We start from the raw sequence: 16608 nt of genomic DNA, 5'->3' as shown, positions 1-16608 counted from the left end.
CCGGTGTGTGTACCGAGGCGCCCGTTATTTCAGCCACCGTGACGCCCCAAACTTCGTTTACTTCCCGGTTCCCCCACGGGATCGCACGGAGTCTTTTAATCTGCCGGCCCGCGCAGCCGTATCCATTAGCACGAACTTAATAACTCGCGGACCATAATATCCCATCGGTCCGTAATGCAATCACTCGCTGCTACTTCTCGGCTTCTGTCGCTGAGAGCACAATACGCCACGTGGGACCTAACCGCGACAAAATGGCTCCTACGTTCCCGGAGAGTGGACGGATTAACCGTGGCTCTTCGCTCATCGGTTGTGTTTCACTCGTTCGTATTATTACTATTATTATTATTTTGGTTAACCGATTTGGTTATCCGGTTGACTACCATCCGTGCCTCGTCGACAGTGCCGAACACTAGGATAAGGATCCCAGTTACTGACACATTAACCAGTTAGCTGTGTTCGACGAGTATACTCGTCATGGAGAAATGGCAATATTTTGTGACACGACGAGTGTACTCGTCGTGCGTAAGAAGTAGCGACCATTGGATATTTAAATTGTAATTTTAAGGAAAACAAAAACATGTTCTCAAATTTCAAGATGTTCAGAATATTTTGAGGCCAATCCTGCACGAAGTTGTTTACGTTGTTATGTGGCGTCGCATCGCTCGCCACTGCTCACCCGCTACCTGAGCGCGGCGGCTAGCAAAGTAAAACATCTGTCTTCCTAGTCCTCTAGCGGGTCTCGGACGAAACGTTTCCCCCTCTCTTTCCTGTCTCCCTAACATGACGTCATAACCGCCAAATTAGTATTTCGTACTTGTACTCCGATTGCAAGTATAAATTCCATTGTAATTTAAGTGAATGGAGAACTGAATTAATTCGATTACTTTCTAATTATAATTCCTTGAGTAATTCAATTGTAAATTTGCACAACTTTGTATATTGAACATAGTGATGTCATTTTTATTAGATATTTTGCAATACTGAATATTTTATAGCAGGTATAATTATTCCGTAAACACAATGTTTATCTTATTCCACCAAAAAAGAAGTACTATCCACGGCCGTTGTAACAGTTGAATAAAATTGCCTGTTTATATATTTCTTTTGTTTTAGAACGTTGCTTAACTCATTTTAGTTTTCATTCTAGTAATACTAAAAGCAGAATAAAGATCGCACGTTCTCATTTACCATGAACCGCCAAAGTTATAAAAATAAAATTAGAAAAGAATCACGGTATTGGTGTTCGACGTACAAAGTGCCATTATATATTGTTCCTTGCTTTGCTAAATACCGCTCTCTCTCTCTCTCTCTCTCTCTCTCTCTCTACAGCAGCAATTTGAATTTTTAACTTTTATAAGTATTCCATTATCCCTGGGTTTTTCGTTTATTATGTATATGGTATATGTTAACGTCGAGCGAATAAGTAAATATTAGTAATAAGATTGTTAATTTTATCAAATAAAACCGTCTTTTTGACCCAATATTTTAACAGCAACACTTACATTGTGTTCGACGAGTATACTCGTCGTCGCTTGATTCTCGCGACACCTACAGACGCGCGCTCTGAAATGGAGGCGCCACAGCTAACTGGTTAAGGGTAATTTTTTTTTCATTTATCTACGTATTTAAAATTTTATGGAGTTATGACGGAAATTTGAAACTGTGAAAAGATTAAACGAATTTAAGGATATCGACGTGCTATATTCTGCTTGTTGCGATTATTAACATTATGCCGTCCGATGGCACCACGCTGGTGCCATGCAAAAACTATCTGTTGTATGCCGGTGATACCACTTTGGTGCCATTATAAATAACTGAAATATTATTTGAACTATATATCTTGGGTGTTAAAAGGCAGCAAACTAACTATAGCATTGTGCTTATTTAACTAAGGATTATGTACGAAAATTCTTGGATGACTTATCTTAATTTTAGGAATTTATATTACCGCCATCTTCGACATTTCTTTAAAAATCTAAAATTTCCAAGCTATTACGCCGGCGTCAAACAAAAGAATCATATCTAAGATCTGTGGACGGCATAGTGTTAAGAAAAGAATGAAATTTCTGTTCGTGCATAAATATCTGCGGTCTGGACATTATTGTGCGCAGAGGGCGGCGTTGACGATGTAAACGCTGTCGATAAAACTCGGTGTCAGCGAGTGAATATTGTCAGCTAAATCAAATAACTATGATATCGTGTCGACGAAAGCGATAGCCGTCGTAACACAACTGTGTAGTTATTACGACTGTTGAACGGTCACGATATCCCGTCAAGGTCGCAGGACACCTCGAAATCAACTAGTTCGGTCGTAGTAGCCGTGTCGAATGTCACCGATCTTTCCCGTCGGCACGAAAATAGAGTTCTGAAGTAGATTAAGAATGCACGGTCCATTGTTGCGGGACGCACAATGCGGCCTGAGCCACACTCCTGGCCGGATTCTCCGAGGGAATTTCAATGAGACCGAGACAGAAACTCCGTTTAAAAGAAAGGAAGGAAATCTACAAACCTGATACGGCCGGTATAAATAAAATGGCAGAGCACAGGGAATTCTATAGCCCGCACGTAAACATCCCTGTTTAAAATTCGTTGCACCGGTATCCGCTCGTAATTTCAGTTAAAGGAACCGTCCGGCATCTACGATCACGAAGTCGCGCGGTATTCGAGATCTCCCGTTCGATTTGCAACATAATAAAATATTCGATGGAATAGTTTTTCTATTTTATATTATCATTATTGGTAGCGAAACTGCGCGGATTCGGATCTTCAATTGATTCGTTCGCGCACAGATTTCAATGAGGATACAAAAATTACACTTGCAGTTTCGTTGCTAATGTTTACGGTGTTCGCGATGGAAATTTGCGATTGCGGAATATTCCTGTAATTTCTGTTATTGCGTTACGGTGATCGCAGCGTGCGCGACACTTCGATCTTCATTACTTGGTTATTCGAAATTATGTCGTTACACCATGACGGAGTTCCAAGCAAGGAAAAATTGATTTCAAACTTTATATTACACTGGCTAACAAGGACTGTCTCCCCACTATCTCGTCAGCGTCAACGCGGACTAAACTAATTATATACTTATCGTTAACAGCACAGGTTTCGAAGTTCCGACCGCAAGGACTTCATCCTGAGCGACAGCACTATAGATCTCCTTATCGCAACGATTGCTGGAGTAATTATTCATGATACTTACGGTAATCCTCGGTCAATGGTCCTACCAGCTACTTTATAAACGGTCTACCGATTTAATCAATTTAGATTAATTATATTTCAGAAACCTTAGCGAGAAACATAGCAATTTAATCGATCTCTTATAACTGCGTAATCTTTGTGGTAAAAATAGATCGCATTCGTTAAAATCTTCATTTCAAACTGTTTATTTTATCGTACGTGTTAAAGAACAATCACATTTTCAACTTCGTGAATTTTTCCCGCGTTGATCATGAAAGATTTTGATCATTTTAGATTTTCCAATAAATTCAAAGATATATTCTTTTTACAACGTGTTGTAAATAGCCTGCGGATTTTTATGCAAAATACAAATCATCTATATTTGTTGGAAGAATCACGAGTCACTTAGGAAATTTTTATAAATCCTCTTCAATTCTTTTAATTTGTCTTCCCTTTAAAATTACAGCTATCCATGTTTGGTATAAATGCATAAAATCCGCGGCCGAGTTACAAATATTTAATCGCGTTTAAGAGGAGTTTGAAAAGAGCAAAACACCTTCATCGCGTCAATATTGTCGGACATTTATAAATTCATTTTGAAGTTGTATAAATTAATTTCTACAAATACTGCAGTGATATTTAACAGAATTGCGTAAACACCTGTTGCAACGTATTAGCAGTTTTAGTTCCCGATTTGCTGAAAAACGAGTATTTAAAAATTGTCAATTGACATTTCGTACGAGTACATAATCAGTCTTCCGGTTGCATCGGCGATTAAATTGTCCGGTTCAACGAAAATGTTAGTCTCCACGTATTAATCAATACGCATACGTTGCCTTTTTTTCCATCGGATTATCCGATTTGGAAGATTATCACGGAATTCAACGTTCATTAGGCTGTTAGCGTGTATGTAATTAAGCTACATTCATTTGCCGGCGACAGGTCGATAAATTATGCTATCTGTTCCAGTGACCAAACCGATTCTAATCACATGAAAACTCTAATTTCAACGCTGATCCGCTTACGCAATATCGAGAGCGCATGTTACAGTTTCAACGCGTTTATCGACACGTGTAAGAGCATTCGGCATGAAAAACGTTGGCAACGGAATCATGGCTTTCTCGTAACACTGTAAAAAACTTTTTCGCGTGTACACTATTTTTAAGAAATATCTAATTCAGAATGTGTAATTCTTAAGCCAAATGAACAGCCAATTGAAGTCTATATTGACAGGAATTAATGCGGGCGTATGATTATTTTAAACTTTGTTTAATGAAGCAGGTCGAAAGGTTACATAATAATATAAAATACGAAAAAGTAGTAAACCAATCTATTGGAACGATCGTAGCAGCAATCAACTGAACAATTGATAAATCGAAGATCGCATAACGTGTGTCAGATAAGCTGTGTCTATAGTTATACAGGATGTCCTAAAATTATGATACTTACTTAATTATGATGAGTCCTGAGGTCTTTTGAAGTCCTTGGTACAAATGCAATCCGTGCCTTTGTTTACGAGTTATTAACGAAAAACACTGACTAATGAGAAACGAGATCAGCTGTCGCGCGGCGGCGGAGGCAATGAGCGGAACTTGGCTTCGAGCGCTTGTTGGCTCGGCCGTTCGTTGGCTCGGCCGCTCGTTGGCTTGGTCACTTGGCCGCTCGTGGGCTCGGCCGCCTCGCGCCAGCCGAGCTCGCCTCTCATTGGTCACTGTTTTTCGTTAATAACTTGCAAACAAGGCCACGGATTGCATTTTCGCTAAGGAAAAAATTACTTCAAATGACCTCAGAAATCATCCCTTTCCAGTGCTTGACATAATTATGGGACACTCTGTAGATGGCCTAAGGATCCAACATACAGTTATTTTATCATGTACTTTTAACATTAAACTCGCCGAGCATTAAAACGTATGTTGCTTTATGGGAATAACAAGATTGAATTTAGACTGACTTTCCGTCGCTTGTATCATAATGTATGCTCGAATTAAATTAATTAAGCAACTATTCCCTGCGAAGGTGTCTTCATAATTAAAAGAATTTTAACAGTAAGATGGAAATTAGAAGACCGTGACGAATGACGAATTAGAAGACCATCGAAACATGTTCTCGAAACAGTTTTAAATACTGTCACATAAGACTGTCGCGGTTTATTGGACTTTTTCCGAAACGCCGGTTTTGAAATTCAAGAATGATTTACCCGCGCGTTTATAAAGAGCCCCTCTTGTTCCGATAAAATATTCGAGCGCCGGCGATTTTGTATTAAACTACGTGAAAAATCTACACACTCCCGAAACACTTTCCAATTGAATTACGTGTGCCCCTCTACCTCGAGCATTAATAATTTCCACTCAGACCCGGGCGCCACAGTGCGGACTATATCGGAAAAATTCAATAATCGTGTCTGTCACGAAATGAAATATATTTTTTTAGCGAGAAATGCTTATCACGATGCCAATTGTTGTGAATAATCATATAACAATAATATATTTATGCTGAATACAATTATGGAATAATAATGTAACAATAATTTGTGTGCGTAATGCAATTATTATTTTGCATTCCTAATTTATTTTTAATATTTATGTTGTAGAATGAAAGGATACTCAAAAGCACTTTATTTAGAGTTACAAATTCTACTCCAGAACATTCGCGTATCCAGTAAAATAAGTGATGGTGATATATTGCAAAACTACAGAGATACAGAAATCTGGTGTTGGTGAAAATCCCGAGGTGGCAACCTCACGGTTCGGTGTCTACTTTTGAACTGTCGTCTGGGCCCACCTGGGCCTCTGTAGGCAACGACTCACCCTCGCAAGGGGCCATAAAACTGTTAGGTGGGTCATCGTTGAAATTCCAACAATTTATTTTACACCTATTGGGAAAACAGTAAGAATCTAAGAATAGATCGAATTAATTTTATAGGCTTTTCAATAAGCAATCGCACTTTTTATTTAGGATCCATTTTGGTAGTAAAAAATTCTGACTTATTTGATATATGGATTTAAAGTGGAATTGTTTATGTAATAGGAAATGTGTAAGAAAGATCACATTAAATTCGTTGATACTTTCAATTCAAATCTTTAAGTTTTATCAATCTATTTTTTGTGAATGAATAGCTTAAACAAGCAAAATAGCCATTCCAATGAAAAACGATAAAAAGTGGAAACATATTCCACGAATTTCGAAGCATGCAGGATTGCTCGACCGATCGATCTATTAACAATTAATCTCAGCTACTTTTTTGTGTCTACGAGCATATTTGCTGTAATATTTATTTTTTTTTAACTTTCCGGTTAAATCAAAACCGGCCGTAACGAAATTGGATTTAAAATCACGATTTTCGTGTGCTGGAAGTCCCCAGTTGTTTCGCGGCCGATAAAATATTAACGAAGCAGCGGCGTAAACGAGAAATAAATCCGCCGGATCGAAAGCCGCGATCTAGAATGACTTTTCGCGCAGTTTGTTAGCAAATGGCGAAAGTTGCCCGCAGAAGCGTACTTTTATTACGGCTAATATCGAGCGCGCGTATGCTTGAATCATGCATGGCTGAAGTAGGTTATTGGCTCATCATACCGGCGCGCGTTCAATATTCATGCATCGGTAATAAATAAGGGATTCTTGCATCTTTTTTATGGGGAGAACCACGTCCGTCGCCGCTCGGCGCGGTTTCCTCTGCCGTACAACTTTGTACTTACTGTATTACAGATTTGTTACGGCTCGTAAACCGCGGCTCGAACGCGTCGAAAAAGCCACTTAACAGACAAACGCCGTCGTGAAACGTGAGAATGCACGGCCTGCCGTGAAAATCGTTATGTTCCTCGTGCTTTCACCGTACACCTTAACTTTGCAGCAGCCACAGTCGTCTGCTGGACGTACGGGGAATATCGAGTTCGTATACTCTGAGACGTTCCAGAGCAGTGATATTTACTTTGCTTGCGTGTCTTTTTCTTTTTCAGTCGCTTTTCGCGATGTCTGCTGTTTCGAAACACTAGCATCATATACCATCGTATACGACGTGAAATTGAGTAAGATAAAAGTACCTATTATGAAACACTTTTCTTTTGCGATTCATTGCAACTGAAACGTGTTGTCGTTTCGTATTTATAACATTGTTCGATAGATCGATGTTTCTCGATGACGTAATGAACTTCGAAATATTTATTTCATTTTATATGTCGAGTGTCCAAATAGGAGGCACACGTTTGTTTCAGTGTTTCAGTGTATCTCTTATATTACAAGTTGGCAACACACCTTACATTCGAAGTACGATGAAACGACCAGGAAAGTAACTGCGTGTCTAGTTTCAGAGTGTCATTGTAAAGAAGAAACTTGAGTCGTCAAATTTGATAGATTCAGCCATTTGCGAAACATTCGATTTCTAACCCACGATAATGGGTACGCAGTAATATTGGTATTTTTAAATATTATATTTTTTTTAAATATTGGTATTTTAAATTTTTATATATTAGGTCTACCGGAAAGTTCTGTCCGATAGTGTCACTTCAAGTTTCAATCCATATGCACATGTTGATTTAAGATATATATGACTATCTCTCTTTATCATTGCATTTACACACATGTACTCTCCTAAATAAACTGAAACAAAGATGTCTCGTGTCATTATTAAGTGAGACGCGATCGTGAAAACATGGCTACCGATGATAATGCCGGACCACATACTGCTTTGGCGACTCGTCAGAAAATCGCAGAGCTAGGCTGGGAAATTCTGTCACATTCACCATACTCCCCAGACCTAGCACCCTCCGATTATCACTTGTTTCTCTCTTTGCAAAACTTTTTACAGGAAAAAAAATTCAAAACTGAAGCTGATGTCAACCAAGCACTAGTCGAGTTCTTCGCCTCCAAAAATAAATCATTTTTTAAAAATGGCATTTATAAGTTGCCATCATGCTGGCAAGAAGTCATAAGTAACGATGGAAAGTATATTCTACAATAAAAATATTATTAGATGTATGAAAATTGTGTTATATTTCAATTCAAAAACGGACAGAACTTTCCGGTAGACCTAATACGCACAGATTTTATTTTTTAATATTTTCTTACGTGACATTAGATTTCGAGGGCCTAAAATTTTTATTGTTATCCAGAACGCATCGTTCTTCGATAAAACGCTCGAACTTATTATTTCATGATAAATTAAACGTTAAAATAAAGCCCGATCGAAGCATGATAGCGCAGCGATCGGTACATTTAACCCTTAAGAGGTCGCGCACGCAGACGCTTCGAGTATTAAAATGAATTCACAAAATTCTAACACTTTTAAAAATCCGAAATCCAGTGTGCCAACTCTTTTTTGAAGCCAGAGGCGATTAAAAATAGAATCCCAGAAACGAAGGGTACGGCAGAGAGCGTTACAAAAGTTCGCGTTTCCCGAATTTTTAGAACATCGTTTCGTACTCGACGAATGCAAAAAAATTCCGCGGTTCGCCTGTGTCTCTTTCAAAAGTGGTCACCCGTCGTTCTATTTTTCTTTTATTCCCGCTATAACGGACCAAAGATTCTTCGCGAGCAATTTTGCTGGAACACAACCAGATTAAAATTCCGCGGCAGCTGGCAACCGGAACAGTTCGCGCGAACATAACGCGTCGCTCGGCAAACATGCTCCCCGATTGCATACGATTTTCATTTTAATCAAATCGTACGGCGGTCCACGCCAAATGGGCGCGATTCGATCGCCACCGCGATGGCAAACTTGTCCGGGCTGATTTCCGCGGTGCCGTTTATTCCGCGATTTCTGCCATTGATGCGGGCACCGTTGTCATCGCGCGTAGTGGTCATGGGCAAGCGCAAAAGTGTCGCGCGATCGCTGGTGTCCGTGCTCAACAATAATGTCGCTTCGTGCCATCGCCTAGCCTGTGAGGATCTTTATTCGTTCATGGCGTGTGCGCAGACTTTCGAAATTCAAGAAAACGCATGAATTAACAAGTAAATTAATAAGATACCACTTTTATTTTCCTTTTGCAATGAATAATCGTTTAGTGGATCGTTAAGTTGACGATGCAAACTTTTCTTTAATGCTAATTTTTCTAAAACAACGTATGAATATCAGAATCTGCATAAAAGTTCGCAGTTTGGTCGTCGCTAGACTCTAGATTTTATGCTTAACCCTTTGCACTTCGCGCAACGATCTTCATATTATATGGTATACCTTTGGAACCAAGTAAGATATTTGATTTATATGCATTTGTAAACGTCGAGGAACATATACTTGAGAGAAAACATCAACATTAAACTTTTAAAATCACAATAAACTTTAATGTCACCTCAGACGGGACATCCGAGTGATATGCTAGAATTACGATGTCCCCTGAGAGGGAATAACGGAGTGCAAAGAGAGAGAGAGGGTTAATAACGAAAAAATAAATTCATAAAATACCAAACAGTGACGCTATTAGAAGAGCTTGACAATTCGATTGTATTATTTATAACTCTCTAAAATTATCCAAGGCAGAAGTATATGTATATTTCCTGTTTCTTACAATCGATGCCCGTTAGACAATTTTAATCTCCATAAGATCCGCGGTTTAATCATCTCTACAATATAGAGTGGACCGGAATTCATAGTACAACCGAGCAGGGGATTACTGACCACGGCGACCACGGGGGAGCGAGACGTGACGAGAGTTAGGAGGCGCTCTTTGTTTTTAATCGATCGAACTCGAGTCCCTCATTTCGTGGAAATTCAGTGTTGTGGCTAAGTTGGAGATAATAGGAGGGGATCGTTTCTGCCAATATGGGAAACGCTACTTCTGCGAGGTTGTTTACATGGGTAGGTTGGTGGGAATCGGTCCCACACTTTTCTCAATGGACTTCTTATGAACAATGGACAGTAGTTCGCAACAATTAATCCTTTCGGTACGAGCGCCGGATATATTCGGCATCCATCTGATGACCAGTATGGACGAGTGCCGAATACATCTGGCATCCATGTGAGCCATATTTCTGGCATATTAGAAATTATTCTAATAACCGTTTGAGTTCCAAGCAGCGCTATCACGCTGTTTGACATTTTTCGACCGTATTTTCTGAATAATCCCTGGGACTCAAACGGATAAAGTCTTTTCTTACAAGGATTCCGAAAAAACAGCTACAGGTATAATTGTCGTTTGATCTGAATTGATTAAAAAAATTTCAGATTATATTTTTCTTCGAAACTTGTTCATAGAGTTTAACATATTGTAGACCCTTTACAGAATGTTTACAGGAAACAAAAGATTTAGAAACGGATTAAGCACAGTCATTACTTATTAACGCTTAAGAAAATCTTCGTATAAAAGTGGACTGATCCTGCGTTATGTGCGCATTTTCGGCGCGGCACCCCGAACAGTGGGAGTGTCACGGCGGACAGCGCGCTCGTACCGAAAGAGTTAATGTTTGTAAACACTCAGGCCAGAGGCAACTGCGTTAGAAGAATAGACGACAACTAAATCCTTTACAAAGATGAACAAACTTTCGAAGTAGATTTTCCTGAAAATAAAGCTCCGGATAAAAAAATGTTGTATCAAATTTTGTTTCTTACTTTTTCGCCTAATAATGAATTTTTACTATAAATTTGTTATAAATGTCAATGTTAATTGTTAAATGTTAATATTCCTTTTACATTCGAAATTGAACAAAGTCAAAACGTCAACGAGTTCAGTGACGAATATCTCCAAAAATGTCTCTATATTTTTGTTGGCAATAATTATTTGCAAATGCATAACTTGATTCGAATATTCGTCAACAGTTTTTTTTTCAAATAATAATTCGATAAAGGACGACAAAACGCGGTAATAATAACGTCGTAATTTTTCCGGTGAAAATGGTCACCGGAATAAGCCGCGGTAAATGTAATACGTTCATGCGAACACAGTCGCGTCGCCGCGCCGCAAAAGATTATCTGAAATGGAACTGTACGTTTGATACAGTATCCAATTTAATTACAAAGATAATTCCGATTTATTTCGCGGCTCGAGGGTTTGCGATCAACGCGATGGGTTTATTTTGCAACGCTTGTTGAAATCTTAGAAATAAAAAGTATGGTCAATTAATCAAGTTTTAATACTGTTACTTATAACGTCCACGATTCTTTTTTCTCTCTGTTCTGCAAAGAGAAAAAAAGGCTATACAAACGAACGTAAAGTAATATCAATTATATCGAGCAAATCATCGGTATTATTCTATATTCGTTTCATAAAGTTAAAAAGGAAGTGTGAGACTATTTAATAAAATATTGTACACGTAACTGTATGCACTCGTACTACGATTTTTATTAGATTGCAGATTTTATGCGTCTGTGACAAAAATAGATGGACGAAATTCGAAACAATGAAAATATTAAAAGAATGTAGAAACATCTATGTATTATTTTCAACTTACTGATATTATCAAATATTATCTATTGTGATATATCTATTATATATTATCTATATTATCTATTATAATATAATATAATATATCTATATTATCTATTATAATATAATATAATATATCTATATTATCTATTATAATATAATATATCTAAATTATCTATTATAATATTATCGATTATGATATTATCCATTTGACCCATGTTGGTCGCAATCGATGCAGATAATTTTGATTTTGCGCAAAGATCCGCAGACTAGTAATTATTAATTGCGCGAGACAATATTAATCGATAAGGAATGGAGCTCCTTTTTATTTTTCTAACAATTGACTAACAAGGAAAAAGACCAAACGAGTAATACTTCGACATTTCGTTCGAGTTATTCTCCTTTTCGGGAGCAAGACATTTTCGAAAAGAAATGCCCGACCTCTAAACATAAAAGCAGGCAGCTATAAAAGATATACGTGTCGAATATTTGTTGATGCTTTACGCTTTACACGTGTGCCAACAGTGCCAAGTTTCAGTGGAATCGACAACTTTGAATTGCGCGATGTTCCCTGCGAGGAGAAACCTCTCCCAAGAATTATGATCTGCTCTGTATCGAACATAAAACGAAACATTGCTCGGTTCGATCGTTGCTCACCGTGAACGCAATAATAAGTGTGTTTACTGACGTGGGTCGTATCAGATAAGCTGTTTTGTGTGTGTATGTGTGTGTGAGTGAGAAAGAGAGGAAGAAAGAAAGAGAGAGGAGAATGCAATCGTTCGTTCAATACGAAAACAATTCCGCTTCGTTCACTATATTTATTCGTCGCTCTGCTTGCTAGCAGAACGCTAACACGTACTATCGTTACGATGCAGTATTAAAATCAAGCAAACATTTATCACAGCAAAGATCTGTTCGCAGGTCGTTGATACAATTTTGGAAAACATAATCTGTTTCAAAAAGTGTCCGAATATTAATTGGATTCATTATTAACAGACCGCGGATCTTTATGCAAAGTGAAGGTTTATCTGCATCGATTGCAAGACGTAGCAACAACGTGCAACCTTGGTTTTTCTGTCAGATAATTTTAACGAGTTGCAATTAACATATCAACACTTTTAGTTTATTTTAATTTCTTCGCTATTCTTTGCTTCGCCTACACGATCTCCCCATAAACGCATAAAATCCGCAGTGTAACGATTATATACGGGAAAAAACGTATAGGCGAAGCATAAAATAGTGAAAAAGTTAAAAGAAACTAAAAATGTTGATATGTTAATTACAAGTATCAGACCGCGGATTTTACATATTAACGATAAAAATGATAACATATTAGAAAAATTTAAGAACGTGTCTATCTTCTCTTTAATTTATTCAAATTATCGAAAGAAGAAATACATTTTTATTTCATTTCTGTTCCTCACAATCGAGTTAGAAACTTTTTATTTTGCACGAACATCCGCAGTCTATCATCTTTCACAGACTTTTCACTTTCTTTTCAATGCACCGAATAATTCTTTCAGTTCATTCGGTTACACTATATCCTATACTGGTCAACGGTATTTCTATTACGAGAACTTCGATCTCTTTAGATAAATAAAATCGTTCGATGGAGTTCGATATTGCTGTAGGGCAGCAGTATGGAACGCGATATTGACAGTGATTCCGTGGCGTAATACATACTACAACGCCGGAGATCCAATCAACCACTTGCAAGTCATTATGCAAAACTACATTCTATAGAGACTTATAACGACTTCTGAAGCATTTGCATATAGAACAGTCCGATGCGACGGGTGTAGCCGCATCAGTAAGTTCTTGATACGCCTACAATCTTTAAGAAATGAATGTATTATTGTCCGGATGGAACTGCAGCATGGTTGCTGGAATATTCGGAAATACTTTTAACGTATCCGTGTAATCTCAAAATTATTTCCCCGATTCAATAACAAATTCGAAAATGATACACTGGTCTCACGATTTACATGGCCAGCAAGTAGACGTTTTCAGGAACTAAAAATAATATTATAGTTTTTTGAAAAATTGTTGCGCAAAATGTAACGGAAATTATTCAATAAATCACGCGATAAGAAGACTCGAATTTTTAAATGTAACATTACTCTTTGTTGTCAATAATTGTTCTCGATGACAGATATTCTATATCGTTCCCTTGTAATTATTTCGATTAAAAAATTTAGAAATAGGATGAATTAGAAAAGAATTTCATTTCATTTTATGACAACTTCTATTTATCTCACGTTTTGTTGCAATTCACGAATATAATTATTATTTTTCACAAAGACCAGCCGTCCTCGTACAACTATTTCTTACGACTAAAAACATTTGTATGAACATAATAATTGTCGTGCGACGATATTTTTCATGTTAATTAATACAGTTATGGTCCCTGGATTTTTCCCTATGTATTATTCGTTGGATCTACAGGGTGTCCCAAAAATGTCTCGCAATCCGGAAATGGCGGGTTCCTCGGATCATTTGAAGTAACTTCTTCCTTTACAAAAATGTTCTCCGAAGCACCGTTAACGAGTTATTAACGAAAAACAGTGACCAATAAGAATCGAGTACGGCTGACGCGAGGCGGCCCAGCCAACCAGCGCACGAAGCCCAGTTCCGCTGATTGGCTCGGTCGCTTCGCGCCAGCCGAGCTCGCCTCTCATCGGTCACTGTTTTTCGTTAATAACTCGTTAACGGTGCCTCGGAGAAAATTTTTGTAAAGGAAAATGTTGCTTCGAATGATCCGAGGAACCCGCCACTTTCGGATTGCGAGACATTTTTGGGACACCCTGTATAACATCGTGCAGCTAGAGTTCAATTATTTAGCATTTAGGTACTTCGTCGACACAATATCATAATGTTACAGCTGCATTACGTTCCCGGTAATTAGATGAAATCGTTGAAAGCCGAGAGCAATCGTCGCGACAGGATGATTAGTTGCGATCACGGGACTCAATTAAATTCTCCCCGCTGATGCTCGATGACGAGCGTAAAACTAAATTTGCAGCTGGAAAATGCAGATTGCGAAACTTTTGTTCGCGATGGCTCGGCCCCGTAATATTTCACGCGGCAGACGATAAGTTGCGCGTTTTGTATACACACGAGCCGAAATAACGTGAATTATATTCAATATCGGTCGCTCAACTTCAACGCACACGCGCCGGCGTGTAATTAAAATGCGCGCGATTTAATCTAACTTCAATGGAGTTTGGATGCGCATTTATACAGGGTGGTTCCGGTAATCGGGACATAGTATTACTTTGCCTGCCGGGCGGAGACAGAAAACATCATAAAGGAAAAGTTCGCCGGGCTTAATCGCTTCCAGCTTCCTCGGAGAAAACATCGCTGATGAATACGGCGCTGCAATTGCCGGGTGCAATTGCATACTACCGCATAACTCGAAACTCGAGTAATACGCGAAACGTGCTTGGCTGTTGAAAACACGATAACGGCTTCGGGGATTAAGAAAGAAATCGTGGCATCTTACCATCGTGGATTTCGTGAATGTGAAACTGAATCTGCTGGTTTTTGCAGAGATTTTCGGTTGATATTTGATCGATTATCAAGTGATTCGATACTTTGTCAAGTTAACTTAATATGATTATTATTAATTCATAGCACGGAATTTTAAATCTGTATCGTTGTTTTAACAATGTTCTTTTGTAAATTATTTGTATTTTATTGTTGCATCAATGGGTAACTAAATAAAATTGAAGCTATAACACGAATCAATGGTACCGTTTAACAGTTTCATTTTCAAACGTCGGACGACGATTGCGGGGCCATTTTGATTTACCGTATTTGAATCGTCGCTTGATTACTGAATTTTTGGCAATTAAATAAATTGTTGTCACGAACAGCAGTACTTACATTCACAGCAGAAAGACGGCTCAATGTCTGAACAAAATGACAATATTCTTGCTTAACAAACGCTACACTTCTCATAAATGGTAATAAAACTGAGCAAAGCAGACGAACGTGAAACGCAACAGGTGCCGGAAAAAGCGTGCGAAATATGTCTCCATGGGCTTTCGAAATCGCCCGACAGAGATGCCCGATTGTCGATTTCTATCGAAGAATCGGGAGCCAATTAATTCTGTTCATTTGGTACTGTTCCCTCGAAGCTTCGTTAATATTTAATGTTTAGACTGTGCCTTCGGTTTGTCTTCGAACATTATTAACTTTATATTAATCGAACAAGACATGTTAAATATTTGTTATTCTTCTACTTTGCTTATTTTATATGAACAAAAAATTTAACCCTTTGCGGACGAAGCCGCTCGACGGGTATTGCGTCGCTGTGGACGACAGGTATTGGATATAAAATAAAAATGTTATAAGATATAATTATATTATTATAAGATTATAAATATGTGGAAAACTTTTCTGGTTTCTCTGGTAGTGACACAGAAAGTCAAACTGAAATTCGTTCTGAGCCTACGGTTAAATTAACAAATTTATATTAATAATTAACACTATGCCGTGGAAATTTTAGATTTTAACAAAAATTTCGAAGATGGCGGTAATATAAATTCCTAAAATTAAGATAAATCATCCAAGAATTTTCGTCTGTCACTTGACTGTCACTTGACTCAACATAAAACTCATCATCACTGCTGCTGATGTCACAAAATGTAACATCTTTCCTGCTTCTTTTAGACATAATGTTATAGTAGGGTAATTTTCATACATAATAGTCCAAATAATAATATATAAATATAATTAACTTCAACGAACGGCAAAAATGCTTGGGCTGCCGTCCGCAAACAGTCGTCCGCAAACACTCCTTAGCACTCCGAACCATTCTGGACGTTGGCTACCAGCTACTTGGCGCCATTTTTCGGCAGAAACGGGCATTTACAGACCCTCGTATTATTTAGTATGGTTTTGGAACTAACTAACATATTATAATGATATTGGACTTATATGAATTGGCTGAAATCGAGAAATTTGTAAAAAAATCAATATTTTATTTTTTATAATTTTCTTTTGTTGTTGTAATCGCTATCTATGCGAACTCTTTCTCTCGTCGCCTTGTTGCTTGGACGATATCACTATCACT

General features: G+C 38.0%; 1 protein-coding gene across 2 annotated transcripts in view; it reads left to right on the top strand.

Moving 5' to 3' along the window:
• 5-HT7 (5-hydroxytryptamine receptor 7) overlaps positions 1–16608 on the top strand; it is a 289833-nt gene that overhangs the window by 123196 nt on the left and 150029 nt on the right. The gene's annotated exons all lie outside the window — the stretch shown is intronic.

This window comes from Megalopta genalis, chromosome 4 (assembly GCF_051020955.1).
Source record: "Megalopta genalis isolate 19385.01 chromosome 4, iyMegGena1_principal, whole genome shotgun sequence".
Lineage (NCBI taxonomy): Eukaryota > Metazoa > Arthropoda > Insecta > Hymenoptera > Halictidae > Megalopta > Megalopta genalis.
Note: the sequence above shows the minus strand (reverse complement) of the source record. Positions and strands in the feature narration are given on the sequence as shown.